General features: G+C 45.2%; 1 long non-coding RNA gene across 1 annotated transcript; it reads right to left on the reverse strand.

The window, feature by feature from the left end:
- Window positions 1-11,878: 11,878 nt before the first annotated feature.
- Window positions 11,879-15,680, reverse strand: LOC104589676 (uncharacterized). The gene is made up of 3 exons (XR_733997.3): window positions 13,517-15,680; window positions 13,347-13,435; window positions 11,879-13,264 (listed from the first exon to the last, which is right to left on the reverse strand). It is a non-coding gene; the product is annotated as an uncharacterized LOC104589676 (long non-coding RNA).
- Between the last annotated feature and the right edge of the window lie 8,752 nt (window positions 15,681-24,432).

Raw genomic sequence — 24,432 nt, forward strand, 5'->3', positions numbered from 1 at the left:
AAAAATAAGTGTGCGAATCAAGTTCCGGGGTAGAAATCCATTATAAAAAATGATAAGAGGAATACGTGTCTGATTTTCAAAAAATCAATCTCAACTTATTAAGACAATCTGCAAATGGAATTGTAAATAAGATTTTTAAGCTAAGCTTTTGTAATATTCAAAACAAGACAGTTTTACCACTAAAGCCCAATACTGACCTATATAGAGTTTGAGAATGCTAAAATCAAGATGCTCGACTAATTCTGTTAGGGATGATCTGGAGAGGGGAAGGACCTCTATGCTTAGTGTAATTTTAAGGCTGCATTGCTAAAGGACTAGCAATGGTTAAGTTGGGGGGTGTGATAACTTTGCATGGCATCAATTTAGGGGTATTTTCGGCCTTAGGACAGTCAAAGTGTGCCATTTTCCTAGTTAAATTCAATGTTGTGACCTCTGAGGGTCTCTATGCAAATTCTGAGGAAAACTGGGGAAGTTACATGGTTGAATTGCAGTTTTTGGGAAACTGGTGTAAAGTCCAACTGAGAGAGTGGGTGTTTTTGTGAAAAACTAAGAACAGGAGGGTGCCTCCTATCTGTTAAACCTAGAATGGCACCCCTTCTACTGTATTAGTATGCTCCCCTGTCCTTAGCAAACCCTAAGGTGCCTTTTAACCCATTCTTTTCATCCTTAGCAAACCCTAGCCGCCCCTAGCTATTTAATCTCCACCCTCCACCTCTTCTAATCTCTACTATTCATTCTAGGGCACTCTCTTTGTAGTTTTTAAACCCTAGGGCCCCAGCTAACTACTAATCCTCACCATTCAGTCCCTAACCACCAAATCTCATCCCTCCATTCCATCTTCTATCTCAACCATCCACTCTAGGGCGCCACCCACCTCTTTTAATCTCCACCTTTCAACCCTAGGTGCCTCAATCTCCACCATTCATTTTAGGGTGCTCAAATATCAGCCCTACATAATATTGGGTGCCCTCTCCTTTTCTTCTCAACCCTAGGATCACCCCAGAACCATCCTAACCCTCCATTAAAAATCCTAGGGCGCCCATATCTTTGCTAAAACTCAGCTGTTGCCCCCCTCTTCCTCTCTAATCCCAATTGTATCCTCCCTTCTCCATAAAAAGGACCCAAGTGCTCCAGAGAAAGGGTTGGATTCTGCCTTGGTGTGTCCGGAAGCGCGTCATTAAACACTCTGGAACACCAGTTTAAACATTTATAATTTTTTCGTTTCTCACAACAACTATAAATGTAGTAAATGGTGAGAACGGGTCTCCCTAGGGAAGAGAGGGAAAAATTATTACAAACCTTAATCCGGTTAAAAGAATGCAAAGGGAAATTGCAAAATCACAAAACTTTCATTAATTAAATTGGAGTTAAATAAAAATGGAGTTCAAACACTATTGAAAATAAAATAAATAATAGCAATAACTAAACAATAGAAATTAAAAAGAGGAAATCTGCAGTTTGATCAAAGGTAGTAGTCTCCAGATCTCACCATTGACCCTTAAACTTCTTGAGCTAGGCCTTCCGTCTTACCTGGCCAAATTTCAAATCCGCAGAATAGAAATAAAGTACAAATTAAATTTAATAAAAGTGAAATTTGTTGGAAGGAAAAATAAGCTGGAAATTAAAGAACATAAAGTAATTCTAAAACCGAAGAAAAAATGGTTGAGATTCAAATCTAGAGGTGACAGTAGTGGTGTTGGCGAACTGCAAGTAGGAACCACTCCTCTTGCCTGGGTGTCCTCCTCTTCCTCTACCCTTGAACTTCTCAACTAGGAATAGAGAGAAAGAGGGGGGGGGGGGGGGTGGCAACTGGGTTTTAGCAAAAATATGGGTGCCTTAAGGTTTAGAATAAAGGGTTATGATGGTTCTAGGATGATCCTAAGGCTGATAAGAAAAGGAGAAGGCACCCAATATTATGTAAGACTAAGATTTAATGGCTAAAGGCTGAATGGTGAAGATTAGAAGTTAGGTGGTTCCTAGGGTTAGAATGCTTAAAAGAGAGTGCCCTATAATGGATGGTGGAGAATAGAAGGGATGGAAGGTGAGGACTTAGCAGTTAGGGGTGGTTAGGTTTTGTTAAGAGTTAAAAGGCGCCCTAGGGTTTGCTAAGGTGTGGGAAGCATGCTAATACAGTAGGAGGGGTGCCAAACTGGGTTTAGCAGCTAGGAGACACCCTCCTGCTTTTAGTTCTTTTCAAAAGCACCCCCTCTCTCAGTTGGACTTTACACTAGCTTCCCAAAAACTGCACTTCAGCCATGTAAACTTCCCAGTTTTCTACATAATTTGCACAAAGACCCTCAGAGGTCACATAATTGATTTTAACTGGAAAAAGGATGCACTTTGACTACTCTAAGGCCGAAAATACCCTTTAATTGATGCCCTTAAGGCATCAAAATGTAGGGTTATCACATCCCCCAACTTAACCATTGCTAGTCCCTTAGCAATGCAGCCTTAAAATTACATTGAGTATATAGATCTTTCCCATTACAAGGTCATACCTAATAGAATTAATCAAGCATCTTGGTTCCAACATTCTCAAACTCTGTATAGATCGGTATTGGGCTTTAGGGGTAAAACTGTCTTATTTTGAATATTACAAAAACATGGCTTAAAAATCTTATTTACCCTTCCATAGGGACAGAGGAGGAGATCAACCAGAAGGGCGAGCAGGCCCTTGAAAAAATAAAAAGGGAACCGGAGCCTCCAGCTCCATGTAACAGCAAGAAGAAGAAGGACCTAGCTCGGGGGGCAAAGCCAATTCAGCCTTTCCGAGCTCCGGTAGCAGAATGGGATTATACTTCCCTCAACACGAAGCGGGCCGAGATCCTCATGGCGATCAAGGATGCCCCATATGTGAAGTGGCCACCTCGGCTTAAGGCCGATCCCAATGTTAGGAACAAAAACTTGTATTGTAGTTTTCATAGAGATCACGGTCGTAGTACCGAAAACTGTAAGAATCTCCGCGAATAGATAGAAGAACTTATCTATCGCAGATATCTGAGAAATTTTGTACAACATAATAATAGTAATAAAGCAGGTCAGCACGGGGAGCAGAGTAAGGAAGCTCCCGAGTCCAGCAGACAAGCAGAGCAACTGCAGGGGCAGCCTCCCAACGAGAGACCAGTCCGGGGGACCATCCATGTAATTGTCGGAGGATCAATTGTCATCAGCCCGCGAGGCCGCTAGGGAAGAGCTTAACCCCCCAAAGCAACCTAGGATGGAGGAACCGATCTTCTTCACCGAAGATGATGCGCGGGGGGTCCATTATCCCCATGATGACGCGCTTGTCATAAAGATCAAGGTCAATGACTTCGAGGTCAGGCGTGGCCTAGTTGATTCAGGCAGCTTGGCAGATATTCTCTTCAAGACGGCCTTTGATCAGCTATAGCTCCAGGAAAACGACCTGAAGCCCGCAAACACTCCACTCATGGGATTCAGCGGTGAGGAGGTCAGGCCTTTGGGGAGAGTCACTGTGCTAGTAGAAGTCAGCACCTGGCCCAACATGGTAAGACTCAACCATGAGTTCCTAGTGGTCGCGACCCCCTCCCCGTACAACGCAATAGTAAGTCGGCCCATTACCCACGCCCTACGAGCAGTAGTCTCCACCTACCACCTAGCGATGAAGTTTCCTACAGACTTTGGAGTCGGGGTGACGTGAGGTGATCAACTCAAATCCCGCAAGTGCTACGTAGCCGCCGTCAAAGGAAAGGCCAAGGTAGCAGATGACCTCGAGCTAGAACGACCTATGGAGCAGTTCGCGGAGCGCGCCAGACCTACCAAAGAGACCATTCCCGTCCCAGCTTCAGCAGAGGATCCAGCTCGGGTACTTCAGATCGGCACTTCTATTGAGGAGCCCCTGCGGTCTCAACTGGTAAGTTTCTTACTCGAAAATTTAGTTGTTTTTGCATGGTCAGCGGCAGAAATGCCCGGCATAGACCGCAACATGATAACTCACAAGCTAAACACTGATCCTGTAGTTAGGCCCGTTAGACAAAAGAAACGCAACCTATCCCTAGAGCGATGGAGGGCAGTCGATGAGGAGGTCAGGAAGCTCCTTGCAACGAATTTTATCAGGGAGGTTCATTACTCGAGCTGTGTGGCCAACCCCGTTCTGGTAAAAAAGGCTAACGGTAAATGGCGCTTGTGCGTCGACTACACCGACCTGAACCGAGCTTGCCCAAAGGACTGCTTCCCACTTCCCAGGATCGACCACCTAGTGGACACAACCTTGGGGCATGAGTTGAGCTTTCTGGATGCCTATTCGGGCTACAATCAGATCAGGATGGACCTGGCTGATGAAGAAAAAACTGCCTTCATAACTGAGTACGGCCTGTACTGTTACAAGGTCATGCCCTTCGGGTTGAAAAACGCTGGAGCCACTTTTCAAAGACTTGTAAATAAGCTGTTTAAGCCACTAATTGACAAAAAAGTAGTGTTATGTAGATGACATGGTCATCAAAACCCAATTTTCACATGATATAGTACAAGATTTACATTCAGTTTTTGAAATTCTACGTAAATTTAATATGAAGTTAAATCCAAACAAGTGTGTCTTCGGTGTCACCTCGGGTAAATTCCTAGGATACACCATTAACCGGCGAGGCGTTGAGGCCAACCTGGACAAAATCAAGGCCATCCTAGAAATGAGACCACCCCGGAAATTAAAGGAGGTTCAGAAGCTGAACGGCCGGTTAGCCACCTTGAGATCGTTGCCTGCCTTTCTTTAAGGCCGGATGGACAAAATCAAGGCCATCCAAGTCAGTAGATCGTTGCCTGCCTTTCTTTAAGGCCATAAAAGGCAAAGGCTTTGAATGGACCAAAGAGTGCCAGCTCACGTTCGACAAGCTCAAAAGACACCTCGCCAGCATTCCAGTCTTAACCCGACCCGAAGTGGGTGATGTTTTAGAGCTATACTTCTCGGCAAGTGACGAGGTGGTCAGCTCGGTACTAATAAGAGAAGTATATCAGGTCCAACGACCCGTCTATTATGTTAGTAAAGTGTTGTAGGGAGCAGAGACAAGGTACCTAGAGATAGAAAAGTTATCCTATGCACTGGTTATAGCAGCCCGAAAGCTCCACCCATACTTCCAAGCTCACACCATCGTTGTCCTTACCAACAAACCTTTGAAGCAAGTTTTGTTCAAGCTTGAGATCTCGGGAATGTTGACAATGTGGGCCATCGAGCTCAGCGAGTATGAACTCTAGTATAAACCACGAACTGCTATCAAGGCCCAAGCCTTGGTAGAATGCACTTTTAGCTCTGAAGTTCCCAGGTCGGTGGAACACGAGGCTCCCAGTACGGGAGAGCTCAGAGCTCCCGGGCTGGTTGAACTCGAGCACCGTGAAGTAGCAACTAGTGCGACATCTCTCCTAGTTAGGTCAAGCAAGAACTAGGATGAAGAACCCTGGATCCTTCACGTAGATGGCTAGTCAAATCGGCAGGGCAGCGAAGCTAGGATCGTTCCGTACAGGCCAAGCGGTGTGAAACTGGAGTACGCACTATGCTTTGAGTTCGCGGCATCCAACAACGAAGCAGAGTACAAGGCGCTACTAGCCGGGCTGGATCTGGCAAAGGAAGTGAAAGCCAAGTACATCGTCGTCTGTAGTGACTCCCAGCTCGTGGTCAATCAGGTTCTGGGTGAGTACGGAGCTTGCGAGCCAACCATGGTAGCATACTTAGCCAAAGTAAGAGGGGCTCTGCTCAACTTCCGGTCACACTTTATCCAGCAAATCCCGAGATCAGAGAACGTTGAGGCCGATGCCCTATCACAGTTAGCCTGCACGGGAGATAACACCATGAGGACTGTGTATATAGAAAACTTGCCTCGGCCTAGAATTCTCAAGGGGGCAGAGGAGGTCATTCCCATCGTTCAAGAAGAGCCGAGCTGGATTGATCCGCTCATGAGCTTCCTGCTACACGGGGCCCTCCCTGCAGATTGTAATGCCGCCAGGAGGGTAGAGCGCTAGGCAGCAAAATATGTCATGATAGATGGACGGCTATACCAAAGATCCTACACGCTCCCCTATCTGCACTGCATGCGACCCTTTGAAGCCGAGCTCGTCCTCCGCGATACTCATGAGGGCCTGTGCGGTGGACACCTGGGGGTAGAGCCCTCACTCAGAAAGCACTACGACAAGGGTATTACTGGCCAACGATGAAGGCAGATGCGACCGAGCTCATTAAAAAATGTGACAAATGTCAGAAGCACGCCAACATCCACCACCGACCTACCGCCGACCTAAAGTACCTCACTAGCCCGTGGCCATTTGCACAATGGGGGATTGACTTACTCGGGCCATTTCCACCGGCTACAGGACAAAGGAGGTTCTAGGTGGTAGTAGTTGACTATTTCACAAAGTGGGTCGAAGTTGAGCCTCTCGTAACGATCACAACCCGAAACGTCCAGAACTTCTTTTGGAAGAATATAGTGTGCCGCTTCGGGTTACCTCGGGTATTAATTTCCGACAATGGTAAGCAGTTGGAAGACATCAAATTCCAAAACTGGTGCCAAGACATGGGAATCTGACAAAACTTCACTTCAGTCGCACACCCTCAAGCAAACGGTCAGGCAGAGGTCACGAATAGAGCTATTCTCCGCGGGTTAAAGGCACGCCTAAACTAAGCTAAAGGACTATGGGTGGATGAGCTGCCCAACGTTCTATAGGCTTACCAAACCACAGAAAAGACCGCCACAGGCGAAACCCCCTTGAACCTTACATACGGCACCGAAGCAGTCATCCCAGCCGAGATCGAAGTCCCTTCACTGCGGCTGGAAGCGTATGATGACAAGGAGAACGAGGATGAGCTACGCACCAACCTTGACCTACTTGATGAAGTAAGGGACCTCGCATACATCAGGACCGCGGCCTACCAGCAGAAGGTAGCTCGGTACTATAACGCCAGGGTTAAGAAGCGGAACCTTCGCGTTGGCGACCTGGTACTCCGTAAAGTTATGGTACCTGAGCCCGGTGTTGGCAAGCTCAGGCCAAACTGGGAAGAACCCTACTGAGTCAAGCGAGTGCTCGGGGAAGGAACGTACGAGCTCGAAACCCTAGAAGGAAGACAAGTACCTCAGGCGTGGAATATTGTCAACCTTAGACAATATTACTGATAAATCACCGAACTGAGTAGACCACGAGTCGCTCCTAGAGCCTAAGGGCCAATTTGCAAAGTTAGCGACAACCTCGGCAACACGAGACCCAGTCACCCCCTCTAGCTTAAGGGCCAACGTGCTGAGCTAACTAAAGACCTCGGCGCTATGCATGACTTAATTGTCTCGTCAGCATAGGCTTAGTATGCCAAGGACAAAAGGCGTCTCGGGTACGAACTCTCAGACTCTTAGCCTACCTCAATATATGCTGCTAGGGGTAAACACCAACCTAAGTAGCCAAGTAGACAGGTCGGGCACGCACCTTACTATGTCCACCTCGGCGTACGTTGTAAAATCTTATGGTCACCCCTACTAAGTACAGGGAAACAGTTTGGGGTGACTGCAGTAAAGGGACACCCACCTCAAGAACTAAACCCGCTAGCTCGATAGCTCGGGATAAGACAAACACTTCAGCAGAAGAGAATTACACAAACACTTGACAAAATATGTACTCTCATTACATAATATGTGCTTTCATTACAAAAACCTCAGTACAAAGGATCAAGAAAAAGAAAAAGTAAAACTGAGCTTGCAGGCCCAGAGTACAAGGAGCACACAACTACTTCGAAGGCTTGTCGACTTCACTCGGAGCCTCTTCGGGGGTGTCAGCCAGGTCGGTAGCACCAGCCTCCTCATCGCCGCCCTCCTCTTCGGAGTCTGGGTCATCCATGGCCTGGCGGGCCATGTCGTCTGTGATCCTCCAGGTGGTGTTGGCACTTGTGTTGAGGTCGAGGTATGCATGCCTTATCAACCACCTGCTGAGCTTAAACCCCCTACGGTAGACCTACGACATCACGTCGTCAAACCTAGATGATTTGACGTAGTCGATGATGGCCTGGACCTTCGTCTCCCCGAGAGCTTGATCGAAGATCTCGGTCTTCTCCTTAATATCAGCTTTGAGGTACTCCACCTCGTGCTCCAGGCCCCCCTTGGCTTCCTTAAGTTCCTGCACCTCGAGCTGCGAAGCCTCCTGACCCGCCTTGAGGCTCTCCACCTCGAGCTTTAAGGCCTCCTAGCCTGCTCTGAGCCTGTTCACCTCAGCCTTCAGCCTGTCCCTCTCGCGGGCTAGATCCTCCTTCTCTAACAATAGAACTTCAATGAAGCTCTTTTGAGCTACAGCGTCACCTTCCAACTGATGGATCTTAGACCGAGCTGCCCTCAAATCAGTATGAGTTGCACGAGATGACTCCTCAGCAGCCAAAGCCCGCTTCAGATATCTATCAAACTGAAGGGTCAACGAGTGCACGACAGTGTTCACATGGCTAAAGGAGGTCGGTCAGTACCAAAGAGAAAAGAATGAAAGAATGGGAAAATGATGATTCTTAGAGTGTGAACTCACCACCATAGCGTGGGTTGCAGTGCGGGCCCCAAGCTGACCAGGGGTGAGATCGGCCCAGTCTGTAACCTCTGTGGGGGTAGACAGCCTCTTTACTTTTTTGGAGGCTACACTAGGGGATCAGGATGCTCTCTTCCTCCTCCTAGCTCCCCGAGCTGGACACCGCCATCTCAGCAGCATGATGAGCTGATTCTTCGGAAGCCTCAGCAGCAGCTTCAGCGGGATTAGGAACTTCGGCAGCAGCCTCGGCTGGCTCAGCGACCGGCTCTGCCGCCACCTTAGGCTCCTGAGATGGTAAGTCCCCCTCCAAATCTATCACTGGAGGGGCATTAGGGAGCTCGGGCTTCGAGATGGGAACCTGTGGGAGTCTGGGCAACGAAGAAGGAACATGTGGGAGCTCGGGCCCTAAAGAGGGAACCTGTGGGAGGTCGGGCTCAGGGGTGGGGGTACTTGGGGGCTCTATACGCGCCTTCTTGGCGGCTCGCTTCCTCCTCTTCTTCATTTGGCGAAGGAGCCTCTGACCGGTAATCCTCTCTTCCTCCATGGGACCTGCAATAGAGCTCGGTGTCAGTAAGCTTGAGAACACATAGCTGATTAAGCGAGACGCTAAGGTAAAAATAGACCTACCCGGGCTCAAACTGGCCTAAATGAGCTTATCTTCGGCAATGTAATCTTTGTGATCAAGCCTGACCTGAGCCCATGAGTGGAGTGTTTCCCTCGTCTTCGAATCGAGAATAATGCCGGGGTCTTAAGTAGCCACCCTCCAATTAGTAAGGAAGGGGCACCCCGTGCTGCTCCAAACTACAAAGTAGTTCCGCTTCCAGGCCAGGACCTTGCTTGGGAATTTATGTAACAATTTGAAGCTAGGGCGAAGGGACAGATTGTAGGTCCGCCTGTGCTCGGGGAGAACGCCCGAGGCGCTCTTCTTTATTGACAAAATAGAACAATGGATATCTATGTCTAAGGGAAGGTTGTATTCGAAACAAAGGAAGATAGTCCCGACCACGTTTCGAATAGAGTTTGGGTGGAGCTGGTCCAGCGTGACGTTAAAGCACGTCAACACCTCGGGGATAAGGGGGTGAAGAGGGAGACGAAGCCCGCCGACAAGTTTCTCCCTAAAGATCATGATCTCATCCAGACCGTGCTCCCAAGGGAAGTTGCCGGTAGGAAGACTATATGAGTATTCCTGAGGTAGGTTGAAGTGCTGGATGAGGTGCTGAAGTCTCTCCAGCGTCATAGTGGATGGACCGAACTGATCTGGCACCCGACCTCGGCGGGAGGTGGACGCCAGCCTACCCGAGGTCACCCGTGCCTCGTGGGAAGGCTGGGCAACAGCGGGGTCACCCAGACCCGAGGTACCCACCTCGGGCTCGCTTAAGAGACTGTCCCCGCTAGACATTGAATGAAATGAACTGAAAAAGGAGAAAGGGAGGCTCGGGGACTCACCGAGGAAAAACGCAACCGAATTAGAACTGGACGAGTTAGAAGACCCGAGCTAAAGACTCTAGACGCGTGCTCAAGCTAGACGAAGGATACTTAGTGGCGGAAGAAAATGACCAGGGTCCCCCACTATTTATAGCCGCTAGGCCCGGGCACCAATAGTCAAGATCGAAGCAATCTGACGGTTCTCAAGAAAACCGGCTATGAGGCTCTTGAGGTGAAATTAGTTTAGCGCGTTTTTTGGCGTTCGCGAAGTCCATATCGCGTGAAGTCCGCGTGTGAGTTGTACGCAACCCGGTTTTTTTCCCTTCCGAGTGAACCAAGTGCTAGACCGGTCTGGCCAATGGGTTGCCCGACAAGTGGCATAAGTGTCGAGCCAAATCCACCCGGCGCACCGTGAACTCCCCGCACTGGGTCAGCACCCCCAGCACGGGGAGTGGGGGGCAATTGATGGAGGGTGATTTGGCCTGACCTCGCAGCACAGGGAAACGTGTGCGTGACCTGGCTCGACGAACAGCTCGGTCTAACAGCACAACCCCTGACTCGACGGGTATGACCCGACGAGTCCAACATTGGCCACTTGCCGGGGACTAGCGCTCGGCCAACCTTGACTCCCACCAAGTGTGGGAGATCCCGAACCCCTCTCAGGACCCGAACTCCTCTCAAGGCCCGAGCTCTCCCTTCCTTAGAAGGGAGCACCCCGGTTTTTGGCTAAGTGTCTCGAGGGAGAAACACCTCTGGGCAACACCGTCGAGACTCCTATTCGAACTTGCTTAAGGCCTGCCTCCAGTGCAGGCACCTCGGCGTACCTCGGCACCTCGGTGCAAGGCAAACCTGCCCCAGGTGGTTCGGCATACAATAGCTCGTCAGGCTGCAGGGATATCTGCCTGACATCCGTGCTTGCCTGACATCCGTACCTACTGGATCTGGTGGCAGGGCTCAGATCCCTTGCCAGGCGGCGTTCTGCTTGTCATCTCTGAAAAGCATGGCACGCCTGTCGAGTCCGTACCTTGCAATAACAGCCTATAGCAGCAACCTACACTTGCCACACCTGCCCTGGTAGTAACGGCTTGGGCAGTGGCGGTTATGCCAGATGTGACCGAGCTCCGATATAAAAGAACCCCAACCCCCACGAAACGAAGGTATTGAAGGTAGCACTTTCAGCACTCTTAACTCTCTGTATCTTCTTTGAGTTTTCCCCAGAGTTCTAACTTAGCCATCAGAGTGTTCCCTCCGGGAGAGCTCCCCTGGAACCCTTCATCTTCTTCTTCCTCTCAGGTGCCGTCCATCACAACTTGGAGCCAACTCTCGGCCAGCTAGGAGTGCCCAGATTGTGCTGCATCAAGATGAAATACCCCAAATACTTAGCGTTCTGAGGTGCGATGAGACGACCAGGTCACCCCGTGATGGTCCGAGAAGGGATCATATATGCGTTTAGATATTTCATAAAAAGTGGCATAGCACGCCCATCCCGCAATGACCTAATTACAGTTAGCAATGTCAATAATTGCGATGAACAATCCAAGCATATCATAACAAACCAAGTAACATAAACCCGGGCGATAACAAAGCCATAATCCGACGTTTGCATGCAACAACTATACTCTGAGCATAGATGCCTACTCAAAGCACAAAACCACTTTGCATCGTACAAACTCTGTGCGTTCTATTCATCGCAAAGATGAACATATAAAACAAACTGCTAAGCCCTACAACTACCAAGTTGCTAAGAGAATAATATTTCTGTCTTCACGATTTGATGAATGGTCAAAAAACATGGCACAAGTGAACCAACGGAAGCAAGGCTACTAAGAACATACACGATTTTGATGAAGCCTACTAGCACTACGTTCAGCCCAGTGGGCCTACTAGCATTGCGCTTACCCCAATATTTCACACAAGAGCAGAATTTTATCGCATAAATCAATAGAAAAAGAATCAGCAGATAACATACAGAGAATATGAACATCATCTTTTCATTAAGTAGTGAATGTCTCTACAAAGTGCAAACACTAGTCCTTATACCACTCGTCCCTCATTCGCGTGATCTCCTCCAAACTCTGCCATTGCGATTTGATTTCTGTAATCTTCCTATCCTCCTCCTAAAATTGCCATACTATTTTCTGTTGGTAGGCAGCCTCGTCAAACAAAGCATTCTGTTTTTCCTTAGCCTTTGCAAGATTTTTCTGGACAACCCTTTGGTGCTGGTGGAGTTCATCGGAAGCTTTCGCAGTCAGAGGCTTGGACTCCTTGTAACTGGCCTTCTAGAAAACGTGGGCCAAGAGAACCACCCTCTCCTTTATCCAATCCATCTTGAAACCCAAGAAGGCAAATGATGCACAAGTTCTCATCAAACAGGCAAAACCAGACCATGAGAGTTCATCTATCGACTGGTCCATAATGCAGTTCATCACTGCCGCTATAGTGTTCAATGATGCTTCCATGACCACTGGTGGGACGTCAGTCATCGTTGGTAGCCACCCTTCCTGAACAATCAATGCTGTAGTTTTCGCCACAGAGTTTGAAATGACGTACTTTTCATGCTTGCAAAGGCCCTGAATGGTGACCGGATCGGAAATAAAGTAACCTTGTGGCACGAGCTCATGCTTTTCATAGTAATCCTTGAGCTCCTAACGCACCAATGTGAGCTTCTCAGAATACGACCTAGGCTCATCTTGCGATGAAGTCTCAACACCCACAGGATCAGGTTCAGGTTGAGTCTCAAAGCATACATTTAGCTCTGTTAAAGCCTTGGAATGTTGGCATTGCATTGCCGATACCTCTCCAAACGGTTTTAGTTTCCCCGTGGTCAATAGGTACAAGCTCCTCTTTGCGTTGAGATTCTGGCATCACATCCCCGCGAGGCTGCTTGGGCAATACAGCAGTAACCATCTTCTCATGTTCCTCCCCAAGAGATTGCTCTAGCACCACAACAGAGGGCCTCTGTTCATGCCCACACTCGCTTACTAGACTATTGGGGGGCTACTCGGACACAAATGGCCACGCTCATGCACTTTCTCGACCCCGACCACCACACCATCTGGGGTTGCTCCAGCACAGGGGGCTCATGCCTTTGCGCTACCTCAATCTCACCCACCGAACTCCTAAGGGGCTGGTCTCGCACAAGCATAGAGGGCTCTTGCCCTCGCATAGGGTCGACATGCACAAAATCGCCAACAACGCCCTCTCCATCAACCCTTGCACCCTCCGAGCCAACAGAATGCTTCTGAGGTGCCTTCTACCCCTTAGTAGGAGGCTGCAAAGACTTCAAACCTTCCACCAAACACCTAATCATCGGTGCCGCTGAGACATCCGTAAAACTCACATCACAAAATCCCTATGACAGAGCAAACAAACTGTGATCAAAACAAGTAAGCATAACATATGAAAGAATCAAACAAAAACTGAATTACGCATACCTCTTCACCCACAATACCCTCGGATGTAACTTGCGGGATTCCAGCTTCAGGGTGAGCCTCATAGCATCTACCTGCTTTAACACAAATGACTACAATAGCACAGTTAGTACATAATAGCAGATGACACAATAAATCCAAACATAAACAAAACAAGAATACTATAAGCTTACTAATCCAGAATTTTCTGACTCCTTCCTCCAAGGATAGGGAGCCATCTTCTTCACTCTCCCATCGGCGACTGGAATTGTAACCACTACAGCAGGAGGAACCGGGACCGCTGATTGATCCGATTCCTTATCCATTGCCTCCCCAACCTTAGGAGAAGTAATTGAGAGATCCAGTACAACCCCCTCAGAATGCTCCTGTCGAGCAATTCCAATAGGATGATCATTTGCATGGGATGCCAGAATGTCAGACTATGATTCACGAATGGCCGCAATACTATTGGCCAGAAAGACCTTGTCCTGGACCTCTTCTAGGCAGTAGGACGACTGCCTTCACCCTCTTCAACAGTAGGGTGCTTACCTTTATGAACAGCGCCCAAGAACTCCTGCTCCTCTACATCAACCTAAAGGGCATTAGATTGGGAAGGGGCCTCCTCCTGCCCCTGTTTAGCTGCATGACCCAAAGGGGGGGCCATAACATGATGAGGGAGGGGATCAGCAACCATGAATAGTTGCAGCCTGCCAAGAAGAGAGCAAAGATAAATCCATCGCACAAATTTACAAACCTCGACCCTCTTGAAACCGGCTAGAGGGAAACAAGTGACACCAGGAATAGCCAGGCTATTTCAACGACTCCAGAAAACATCTTCACCTGCAGAGCCTCTCTAGCATAGATTTACAAACCTCAATCCCATGTCATCATAACCAAATTGGTGGAGTAACCGGTCAAGTCGGTAGGTAGTCACTTGAGCCTCTCCGGCACGACCCATATATGCGATGACGTCAGGCCAGAGAACAAGCTGCACAACACATGCAAGAGGATGGTCGGCCTCGATGGCACACTGTTGATTGCCATCCTCAGGAACATTAGCAGCAATACAGAATGGCATGGAATGACGGACAAGATGAACATACGGCCACCAAACAATACCTCGGGCAAAGACAGTTTCAGCTCGATCTCAACAACACCAAACTGTCTAAGCCTCTTGGCGCTGAGCCCCTGCTTCCCTCGGTAAACACCCAGAGACTGTTCCTTGGCTGGATCACCCTCCAGAGTCGCAATGGTAACGATTAAAGGAGATAGCTGACGGGGAGTAACACTGAGTTGAAATTGGTCATAGATAAACATAAAGATAAAAGGAGAGAAGATGTAATTGCAACGCCGCTTGTAGCTTGGATCCATTATTTGATGGACAGTGTAGTCCATCTAGTTGAACAGAAGCCCAAAAACATAGAAGCCAACGGCAATTGATGGCCACCAGTAGCAAGAACAACAAGAGAACCCAAAACCATCCGAAGGCCATAGTTAGGGACACCGGGAAATAAGATGACACTGGCTGTTCCCCTTTCAAACCATGATGTCATCCGAACCCTTGCTCTCATACCAGTACGCTATCCACCCTTCTAATGACATCTTCCCATGGGCAGATGGTTCATCCACTTGAGACTTTAAAACACGGATCTCCTCTGTGGGTTCTGCGCACAAGCGGACAGATTGGCAGGATCGATTTAGCAAACTATAAATGGTGTACGGATATCGTTCCTCCTACTGGAAGGGCCAAGAGAGCAGCAACATCTTCGATGGTGATGCCAAATTTGCCAAAAGCACCCACAAGGTGTGAATACGGAAACACCAATTCTCTAGAAGAGGCTTCATATAACTGACCCCCTCCTTGTCGGGGAGATCCATAAAGTAGTTGATGAAACGGAGAAGACCGGCATCACAAAGTAACAGGAAAAACATAGGGTTCTCCAGCCCAGTCATAGTAGTTTACCAGTGACTTTGAGTGATCAGTCCTCAGCTTGTGACACTGGAATGATAGTGAACAATCCATACGACCATACAAACACATCATCTCCTCTTCCTCCACGGCATCAAACTCACCGCCTTTACCCCTCGCTACTTGCATAGGAGGCCAGAAACCCTTCCCACCATCTGCCATTTTCACAGCCTCACGCTCTAAGAGCATATCTGCAGTATCTACTACTCTGAGCACGAGGAGCCATTGCAACAAATAGGTTTGATGAAATGGAAGGATTATAGAACTCAGAAGAGAGATGAACCAAACACAGAAAGCACAACGGACTCACAACGAGATTGCAAATAGAAAGCACAAAATCTCCCCAAGCATCATCCTCTTATAGAAACCTCACACGAGTCTGGAAGACTAAAGGAAATGATTACCGGTTTCTAATTGTCACTAAGCCAAAAAGAATGCCCATGAAAATTACAAAATTACCCTCAGGAAAGCAAGACAATCGGTAGACTAATTTATAAAGGACTGCCACATCAGAAAACCACCACCTCACAAAAATCGACACCTAACCCTGAGCCACACGCATGTCTATAGCACATTAAGGCGAGTCGACAGTTGCACGTGGACATAGGAGAAACTACATCATACACATAACGGTCAAACTCACTGCCACCAAATAGCACAAGAATGTGGAAAGCCCTGCATCCTCCAATGAATTCATAGGGAGATCGAAGAGTAGTAAAGTAGGTACACCACCAACACAAAAGGTAAAGGGATGAGAGATCTATCATATGGATGGCCGAACCCTGCAGGTAGGTTGGGCAAAATTTCAAAAATTTCTCTCTCCCATGTGAGAATCACATTCCTTATTTTAGAAAACTGCATTTTCAATGATCAATCTTGAACCTAAACTAGACTAGATCTGAAACCAAAAGGTAGGAGAGGGATATACTTGATACGGAGTAGTAGTAACCCCCAACGAAGGTGTTCACACCCAAGGAGATTACCTAAGACTGCTCCCACTAAAGATGACACAGCGTAGGGTGGAGTAGAATTAACAAGATGACTCTTCAGTAAGAACCTAATTCTTCACCAAGAATCTGATAGAGGGCGAGTGAACACGACTTCAGATCACCTTTTCAGCCAAAAGGTGATATCAAGAACCCTTTCTTGATCGCTCCTACAAGTGGAAATCGAACTAGTAATGGCGGTAATAGCAAGAGAAGGCAAGAGCAGAATATGGCGTCAGTCCAAGTGTATGTTGTCTTCTCTCTTGAATCAGTAAGACTGAAGGATGATTTGGGGTTCGCCCTTCTCTTCTATTTATAGCCTTAAAGAGAGGTTCTCCTAATCCCATTAGGAGTTTCCTAATCCAAATCTTGTATTTGGATCTGGACTCTCTTTAAGAGATAAGGATAATCCCTTATCTTATCTACAGATAAAGATTAACCCTCCTAATCCAATTAGGAGTTTCCTGATCCAAATCTCTATTTGGATCTGGACTCTCTGAATGGATAGGGACAATCCCTTATCCTATCTACTGATCTAAATTCAGCCCAGCCTCTATTATAAGGCCTGGCCGAATTCACTGTAGGAGACAGTGAACCCCTGAGTCCATCACCATGGGCTCTTAATGGGCCCAACATTTACACTAAATGGTCATTGGGTCAAGCCACCTTATAAAAACCCAAGGACTGTGGGCAGATGCAAGATTAGTCCATCAATTATTACCCTCAATGGTCTTACACTTAACCTCTCAGCCCATAATGATCAAACATTGCCCGACAAGAGAGGACCTCTCCCTCAGCTGCAAGGTACAGTGCTGCACTCTCTACTCACATGGATTCCGGAAATTAAAACCTTTTTGCAAACATTTTGAAACCATAATATATATATATGTATATCTCTATATAAATATATTTTGCAAAAAAAATTTCAACGGTTGAAATCGGTTGCTGGTAGCTTTGGTTTCCATCAAAGAGAGTGCATCCCTGATCATTCACTTTGTCCAATAAAGGGGCTGATCCTGTCACTATGATCACCCACTCAGATGAATTCTTGGACTATCCCAACATACCCAGGTTTTGACCCCCTCTAAGGATCTCACTGATTGGCATATCAAAGGCAGCCCAATCCGACACCTAGTATAGTATCATAATCGAGTCTAGGGGTCAGGTGTAACATTCCAGTTTTTCCCATCTATCTCCAAGTTCCAGGGTAATACTGGAATTCTGGTCCGGTTCTGGGTTTCAAGAAAACCCACACTGCATGTACCTCAGGTCTGACCCTGTCAACTGAGACAAAGCCACCCCAACCAACTTGGCAGCACATCAGTATCAGCTTTGGTAGGATAAATCTCCCCAGATCTATCCAATGGCTGTGAAGATTCTAAACTAACACGAGTCTCATATGTGTCCAGTTTAAGGGTATTACACAGAAACATTCCATAATAACATGAATCGAATATGTAATTTATTCATTTACATTAAATGTCATAAGATACATCATTCTGATTGGATCTAAGGGCATACACTGTCTAACAAAAGGGAGCTAAAAACATTGCCGAGAACACTAAATTCTCGAAAATATTTCACGACAGAAAATACTATGCCAAAGACAAGGGGGCTGGCAATGAAAACCACAACCTCAATTATCTTTGGCATAGCATTTCCTATCAAGAAACAAGGGGGCTGAAATCAAAATTAACACAACAAACTGCCCTAACAAAAACCACCCCGTCAATAACAGGGGGGCTAGAAATCGAATTGCCAATCCATAGCTATCTTTTAACAAGCTACTTCCTATTGAGGTGCAGGGGGGATGAGAACCCTTGCTAAATGACCCAACTTGGAACTGCCCCTTGATAGAAAGCACCCTATCAAAAGCCAAGGGGTTGAACACATCAGCACAACCAACCCAACTAACTAGTGCCAAATTTCAAAAAGAACGAGAGAATAACTCAAATCAACCACTCCCGGTCCTCGCCCAAACAACACCAAGATATAGTAATACAAAAATGCTTATTGATAAGCTCACACTTATCATTAAGCAGGGGGAAAAATAACCTACCCAAATTAAAAATTCTTGATGTACACAGTCTTCCATGCACCCCAATCGAGGTGCCATGACACCTACGGTCCCCCATTCTCATCACTCTGTCACAGACCTCCAAAGCAAACCCAATGACAAATTCTTATCGGTAAGATCCCACTTACCAAAGGGGGGCTAATGTAGGTATATGTTGATTGCCATGACTGTGGGGACATAGAAGGTGCTAAACCGACACCACAAGAACACCCATAATGAGTTCATGACTCAGCTCACATCCACGATGAGCTCAGAACCCACAAAGATTTGCGATGAGCTCAAAACCTGAAATGAGCTTGCGATGAGCTCAAGACCACCACAGGCCCGCAATAGACCTAGAACCGCAATAACGAAAGCAAACTCAGAGCCATTGTGAACCTACGATGAACATAAGGCCATTGTGAGGTTGCAATGAGCTCAGATCCATTGCAGACTTGCGATGAGCACGAAGCTATCGTAGATTTGCGATGAACTCAAAACTACCGTGAACCTACGATGAGCTCAAACTCATCGCAGATCTGCAATGAGTCCAGGACCATTGCAAGTCACAACGAGTAAAGAAACACGTGCTTCATTAATAACGTGCATGACAGAACGTCTAGTAGCATTAGAAAAGACATAAGAGATAAGTATTGACATCACCTGCGCCACATCAGTCTAAGAGACTCATGAAAGGAAGTAGCACACATGTATTATGAGAATTCTTAGATGAAAGGAAATCTCATCCTTGAGATATCTCATAAGACACATGGTGAAACTCCAGCGGTGTTCTCTGACAACTGACACCGAATCCAAGATTCCCTTCCCAAGTGGAATCAAACACTTTTAGCTCATTCCTTTCGGGACCTCGGGATCTCTCCCTATAAATAGAGGTCCAACTCATAACATGGACATCATTCTATCACTTTGTTCACCCTAGCCTTTAGCTTAACCTTCCTTCATCTTTCAAGGAGACCCTCATACGTAGCCTTACATCTCTACTCACAAAGGGTATTCAAAACAATGGAGAATATAATTTTTGTTGGAAAGAGATGTGTGTCGTCGTTCTCTGATTGGGTAACTCACATTCGATTTGTTGAAAAAAGAAAACTAGAAAGAACATTAAGAAAGAAGAACGGCCAGAAAATGTATCGCAAGATGAAAGCCCTCTCACTGTCGGTAGCTTTTGAGTTGACTGATGCCGATGTGGGTTGAGCTTACCGGTGCTTGTGGGGTAGGGTTCGGTGGAAGAGAAAAATGGGAGGGAGGAGTGAGAGTTTGAATGAAATTTGGAATGGTCAATTTTTGTTATTTTGTGTCCAGTTGAACCGGCCACTTCAGGTTAACGGCCAAAGGCACGTTAACATTACCATCTATGTCACCTAGCCAATGTGGTCACCTCTGGTTGGCAGGTTCACGCAGCCCATGAACCCATGGGTGCACAAAACACAGACTCCACCCCGAACTCCCTCGAGGCCCAAGTCCTAGTTGTTCAACTAACTTTCACCAAAATATAGACTATAGATATGGGCCCGGTCCACCCAATCCATCCTTTTTCCTTAATACATAGATACTCATTAAAATCTTGGCAAATTTACTACTCAAGCCTGGGCATCAGACCTGGCAAAAAGTTGACCTGACCCAACCCAACCCGAAAAAACAGGGTTAGGGTCTCATATTTAGCTACCCGAATGTGAAAATGACCCGACCCGACCCAACCCCAAAAAAACTGGGTTGGGTTAGGTTGGGTCATGGGTCAACCCATTGACCCGATTGTTAAGTCTAATTGGGATTATTTATGCATTGTTAGAAGTTTCCACTCTTTAATATTTTCTATTTAGTCTTTACTTTTTATTGTTTACTCTTTAAATTGTTAAATGTTCAAGTTTTTTATTTTATATTTGAAATTTTAAGGTTAATTCTTTTAATTTTGACATTTTTTATTTATTTTTTCTTAATTTTTTTAAATTTCAATTATTTTTTGGGATGACCCGAATTGACCCATGGGTCAACCCTAACCCGGACATTTAGGGTTAGGGTCTAGCATTTGACAACCCAACCCGAAATTCAACTTGACCCAAAATCAACCTGAAGTACCTTGACCCAACCTGAACCCGACCCACCCAACCCAATTGCCAGGTCTACTAGGCATAAAAAATAAACACCGAAACCACAGTACTCAAATAAAAAATACCAATTTTTACTCATGGCAATTTCAAATTTCCCTTCACTCCACTAGCCCACATGCACATCACCCATGTGTATGATCCAAGATGTCCCTGCACCAAAGGCTTATCACCCATGCATATCATATACCCAAAATGCCCCTCAACTAACCCCAAGCGGTAAATGTAAATTTATAATTTTTCTCTCAACTCCCTGTTCTCTTTCGTTCTAGCCTCCGACCAAATGAACATCCTTCTTTGACAGGAAATCAGTCATTCTAGTCACCTGAAAATCCACATTTCTCCTCTCATTTCTCTCCTCTAACCACTATCTATAAGACTATAAATATCTCTTATCTCTTCTCTTTCTTCCATTGACGTTCGTTCTTTCTTCCCTTTACTCCGTGCACTAGCACAGACAGACGACCAATGGTGAGGTAAACTTTGTTTTCATCCCCGGAGTCCATTCCAACAAGTTCATAATGCAATGGAAAAAAATTAGGCAATTGCATGATATTTATCGCTTGTTGTTGGAATAATTAATTGATGTTAAGACTTCTTTGGATTATTAAGAATAGTTTTTGCTTGCTATTTTGTATGAAAGAAATTAGTTTTTCTCTTTTTTGTTGTCTAAAATCTTGCTTTTGATTGAACTCCACTCAATATTCCATTGTTTAACCTATAACCTATAATCGCATTTAAACCCCACCCATCACTAGTCCATGTTTTTGGTGTTCAGTAATTTGGATGAATGTATTTATTTGGTTGATAAATGTTTCATGGATTTACAATTTTAGGAAGTAAAATATTTTGAAACCATGGTATCGAGGGGAATTGGCACAAGATGTTCTCCAAAATGTTTCAGGGACCTTATTGCACGGTTGCTGTTAAGGAGAAAGCACATTAAAGCTCTGGATGTATTGGTAAATGGGGTCACTATAACTTTGGAGGAGAAGTTCTGAGGCGCGTCTGAAGACACTGTCTTTAAAATGTTATTTGCCCCCACTCAGTTTCACTGAGTTTGCTGTTGGGTTATAGGCAAATCCGTTCCCAGGATACAACAGAGCCTTGGGCGAGAATCTGCAACCAGCAAAGTTGAAGAATCTCCGAAAAAACCTTCTGTCAGACTGTAGCAGACAGGACTGAGAGAGAGAGAAAGTGGATTTCGAAAATGTGTGTTTTTGAAGTCTGATTCATGCTCCTTATATAGTTTATGAAGACGTATGAGGAAAAGGTATGTGTTGGTTCAAAGAAGGCACCTTGAACAGTCACAATTTCAAACATTGTGACTGTTTAAAAGATAGTTAACAGTTAATGACTGTTAACTTTGAATTGTGCCTCTTGATCACATCTGATTGAATGGTGACCGTTGATCTCATCAATGGTGATCAATGGTCAACATTGCACCAAAACCAAAGTTGTCATTCGCGAGCCACGCGGGTGCACGCGAAGTACGAGCAAAGTGTGCCTCTAAAGCGCATCTTTGCGCCGCGCACACATGTGCGTGCACGTTGCACGGTATCAAACCCCCATACTCTCATCTTCTATTTCTAAGGAGTGTAAATCAACTCCTATTAAAATACTAAAAGCAAAGCTTATAATTTTTCAAAGTGGGACCAGTTCAAAACTGGGTTTTGTAAGAGAAAAGCTAATTTTCCAATCAAGTGTGCAGACCAATCAAACCCATTGGATTTAATCTCTTATGAGATTAAAATCCAATAATCCCCCACATTGATTGATCAATTACATAGTTCTTTCTCAATCAAAACTACTATGACACAGTTATGCATACAAAATGTGTTTATCAACTTAAACATTTTGTTAATATAGATATTTCAGAGCTTTGTCAAAGTTATTGGTGGTAAGACCTTAAACCAATTACTCTCAAGACAGACCAGAGACACCCATACACACAAAAATGTCTAGTCTCTGCAAGAGTTTCAAGTTTTGTTCAACACTATTATGACCATGTGCTTCTTTCCTGGTTTCATGAACAATCTCGAGAGCAAACCCAAACTCTCATGAGAAGCGACACCACTTCTATGTCACATAGGTGAAGTTCCACAATGTGTTCTGTTATTTGACACATTTCAGAACTTCATTAAGAGTTTAATTCAACCTCTCATCATAACGAACAACATTGTTTATGTTGTGATGAGATATTTCTCAATGTTAGTGCTTACAATCACATTGTTGTAACTTGTTGTTACCCATTAAACCCGATACTGATGGTTTTTCAGTTCAGGTCGGGTTACCATTACAGTTTAATCTCATCTCTTTGGTTGTCATTCTTACCAATTCTCTGGCCAAGCCCTTGGTAAGAGGATCAACCAAGTTTTTACTTGACCTCACCTAGGTTATAGTGATGATTCCATCTTGAATCAGTTGCCTAATAAATTCGTGTCTCAGACTTATATGTCTGGACTTACCATTGTAGGTACCACTGTAGGCTCTTGACAAAGTTGTCTCACTATCACAGTAAATGGAAATTAGAGGCATAGGACTAAGCCAAAGTTTTATATCCAATAATAAATTCCTAATCCATTCAGCCTTTTTTCCAGCAGCTGCCGAGGCTATGAATTCGGATTCCATGGTCGAGTGAGATATACAAGTTTATCTCTTGGATGCCCACGAGATCGCACCCCCACCAAGGATGAAAATCCATCAAGAGGTGGACTTGTTATCTCCATTACCGGTAATCCAACTTGCATTAGTGTACCCTTCTAGTACAGCTAGATAATCACAATAAAATAAGCCAAGTTCCAAGGTTCTCTTGAGATACCCAAGAACTCTCCCAATTGCCTTTTAGTGCTCTATACCGGGATTACTTGTAAATTGACTGAGTTTACTTATTGAAAATGTAATATTAGGTTTAGTACAAAACATAACATTCATCAAGCTTCCTATTGCACTAGCATACTCAAGTTGTGTAATTGCTCTACCAGTATTTTCTACTAGCTGTATACTAGAATCATATGGCGTGTTATATTCTTTAAACCCTGAATGCTTAAATTTCTCAAGTATTTTCTCAATATAATGTGATTGGTTTAATGCATAACCCCTATTATGCTTTTTAATTTTTATTCCCAAGATGGTATATATTTCTCCTAAATCTTTCATCTTGAAGACAGAGGATAAGTAGTTTTTAGTTTCATTTATGCCAACCATATTTATACCCACAATAAGCATATCATTAGCATAAAGACCTACAATTACTCCATAATTTTCAGTGAATTTTGAGTAGATGCATCTATAAGCACTATTATTTTTAAAACCAAAAGCTAGAATGCAAGAATCAAATTTCTCATGCCACTATTTAGGTGTTTTTTTTTAATTCATATAGTAATTTAACCAGTTTATAGACTTTCTTCTCATTTCTAGGAAGAACAAATCCTTCTGGTTGTTCCATATAAACCTCTTCATTTAAATCACCATTTAAGAAAATAGTTTTAACATCCATTTGATGAACAGATAAGTGATAAATGGATGCTAATGCTATGAGTGTTCGAATAGTTGTTGTTTTAGCCACTGGTGCATAGGTGTCAATGTAATCAATCCCTTCCTTTTGACTAAATCCTTTGGCTACCAATCTTGCCTTAAAAGTTTGTACAATTCCATCAGTGTTGTATTTTCTTTTGAACACCCATTTACATTTTATTGGTTTTGATCCTAGAGGCAGGTCTACTAGTACCCATGTGTTATTTGACATTATTGAATCCATTTCATCATTTATAGCTTCCTTCCAAAAGGCAACATCTTTAGAGGTCATGGCCTTACTGTAGGTTTTTGGATCATTTTCAATGTTCAGGACAATGGGTATCTTATTTAAAATCTTCTCTCTATCAGCCTCAACCAAAAATACAATTGACTGAGTAGAGATAAAATCTGAACCTAAGTGTTTCTCTGTTCTTTGTCTTCGACTTCTTCTAGGTCC

The sequence above is a fragment of the Nelumbo nucifera genome, chromosome 3 (genome assembly GCF_055504915.1).
Source record: "Nelumbo nucifera cultivar China Antique chromosome 3, China Antique-T2T, whole genome shotgun sequence".
NCBI classification, from domain to species: Eukaryota; Viridiplantae; Streptophyta; class Magnoliopsida; order Proteales; family Nelumbonaceae; genus Nelumbo; species Nelumbo nucifera.